Here is a 2,951-nt window from a genome sequence, read left to right on the forward strand (position 1 = left end):
CTTGAGATGTTAGAAATTCTCTTTACACAGCTGATTTACTTCTTATCAGACCAGTAGCTTTGATTCAGAAGGACAACCATCAGGGCTCAAAGAAAATTTTGAAATCCCATTGGACCTCTCTGGCCAGCCTTCAAATCAAATGCTCCTTTTCACCTGTCACATGACCTGGAGATGCTGTAGTCAAGCATTTGCATAGCAACACAAAAATGAAGTGGTGTGATGTCATAGAATTAAAGTTATCCATTCAAAATCAAACCAAGGATCTCCCTTCCTGTTCAGGGAGGTTTTGTTTGACATACTCCAAAAAATGTCCAAAATGTCTTGAAACAGGATTGGAAGTAACTACAGAGTAGTTTTTAGCTTCTGAAGCAGTATGCATGCCCTGAAGCAAAAAACCCATCATTTACATTTTTTGTTTTTCATCTTTCTCAGCGGTCATAGCTCTAAATATATGCATCGTATGTTTTCAAATGACAGAATTTAAATTTACATAGTAAGGACATTTTTGATTATTTTTGATTTATTAACTAGCATGTGGAATGTTTGCTGCATTTTCATATTATGGCAAGTCCATTTGTTTTCTTGAAGTGATAAAAGACACCTTACAGTAATTTGTAATACCTTTTTAATAATTTTTTGCAAATGTTCCTTGAGTAATTCTTGAGTAATGTCAGAGTCTTTGCCATAGTTAATGCTAATAAATTATGCTAATAATTGCTAATAAAAATTATGTTATTAGCAGTTATGAGTTTTGGCTGAAAGTACTACACCTTTTCTCATGAAGAAAGGACATTGATCAGATTCTCCTCACAGATATAATATTTCCATTTTAGTTTCTTCATAGTGCAGTAGTATTATAGAAATGTTTTATGTGATATGATGGAAATATTACTTGGCATGTGGAGTCAGCATTATATTGAGAAAATATATCTACTGTAATAGTGTGGCAGTGAAAAAGTGTAGAATTACTGTCAGAACTAAAAGATAAAAAAATACATTTTTTTTGCCCTTTATCTTCAGATGAAGGATTTAAATTAAACAATTCTCACCAGTGTGGAAGACCAGAATTCATTCTAGACTTATTCACTTTATAAAGTATTTTGGTTATATAAAAAGCATAAACGTGAAATGATATTACAATTCTCCAATTATTCACTAATACTAGTTAATAATGTTCTAACTTCACAGTATGTAGATATATAAGATTCAACATGAAAATAATGTTTGAGGGCAAAATAAGCCTCCAGGTTGGAAGTATTTTTAGGTCAGAAGATAGATGAGGAAGAGAGCAAGAGGCAAACTCATCCCTTCCTAGAGAAAAGAAACTTCCCCAGAGCAGAGGTGTGTGGCCCCCAGAGGCAACAGGAGGGCAAATGCTGCTGGATGGGGAAGAGGAGAGTGAGCAGAATAAATACCAACAATGCACTCTGAATTCTGAGTGATATTTATTCTATTAGTGCTGGAGAGAGCTATCTTCTGAAAAGAGATGGGTTCTGTGCTGTGCCCATCCCGTTCAGCTCTGACTGACTTCTCAGGCTCAATGCTCAGACCAAAAGCTGCAGTAAAGACACAAAGTTGGGGTTTGTCAGTATGTTATTCTTGTATATTTTGTCATTATATTCTTCTTTTATAATTTTGTCAGTATGTCCTTCAGTCAGCAGCCCACAAAGCCATGCAGTTTTCAGTCTCCTTGCACTGAGTTGCCTGAAATGAACAATCCGTGCTTGCTGATGGCTGAATTTTTGCATGTATGCAATGCAAGAAAATTCTCTGCTTTGTAAATCTTATATTACTAATTTGTTTATTGTTTAAAACAGGCCACCATTAAGTCTTTACACAGTCAGAGTAGTGACTGATTTGTTTAAAAAATGAAAATAAGTAACTTTGGAAGTGTGATATCAGCGCCAGGTGTCTGTTTATCAGAACTGTAGACAAGTACAGTGTTCCTGTGGATTACAGGGGGGTTGAAAAGTAAACATTTCTGAAAACTAACATAACTAAACTTTAACTGATATCACAAATCATGGAGATGAAAATCATCTCCAAATTACAGGCCCAGTTCACTACTGAGTTGTTCTACACATTTACTAGTATAACTCTACTAATTTTGCATTTTATTTTTGTGGTATCAAACTGGAAGAGGATAAGGGTAAACCATTCAGTTTACTGGATGAGTGTAAATGAATCCTCATTTACATAATTTTTTCCTAGATGGAAAATAATGGAAAATCAATATGCATCCCATAATAGAAGTTTCATAACATTCTCTGTTATTATGACTCTGTGCACAAATTGGCTTTAAAAAAGTAGGTGTCTAAATCAAGCAGACTGTAAAGAGAATGTGCACAAATAAAGATAAAAAACAACTATTTCATAAACATGCAGTGTTTACATTATTCATTTTCTTTACTCAGTTCTACTTTCAAACTCTTAATAGTTTATTATTAAAAGACTCCATAACAATCTGTTTCTATTTCTTTAGTGAGTAAACAGAATTCTGTTTTGCTTTAGACATCCTCCTCCTCTTCTTCTTCATCATCATTAACAATGTTTTGATTGAGGAAATTTCTGCTGATGATTAAGCCAGAACTAATAGACAGAGTTTACTTGATTCTAAAATGCTTTTTGGTATCTTTTCTTGACCTCCAATAATAAACCAATAACCAATAATAAAATTATTATAATTAATATAATTATATTATAATTATATAAATTAAATAAACCAATTATTATATTAATTAAATAAACCAATAAACCAATAATAACCAATAATAAAATTATGGTTTCACCTTATTTCTCTTCTATTGTTTCAACCACCTTTATTTGAATGGAAGGTTTTGAAGGTGATTCTGGAAAATGCTGCTTTGAAATGAAGTTATGCTTTGTAAAGAATATTAGTTTTGGGGCTGGAGCTGTTTCTGGTGATTCACTCTAGGTGGTGCTGATAATAT

Source organism: Zonotrichia leucophrys, chromosome 1A, assembly GCF_028769735.1.
Source record: "Zonotrichia leucophrys gambelii isolate GWCS_2022_RI chromosome 1A, RI_Zleu_2.0, whole genome shotgun sequence".
NCBI classification, from domain to species: Eukaryota; Metazoa; Chordata; class Aves; order Passeriformes; family Passerellidae; genus Zonotrichia; species Zonotrichia leucophrys.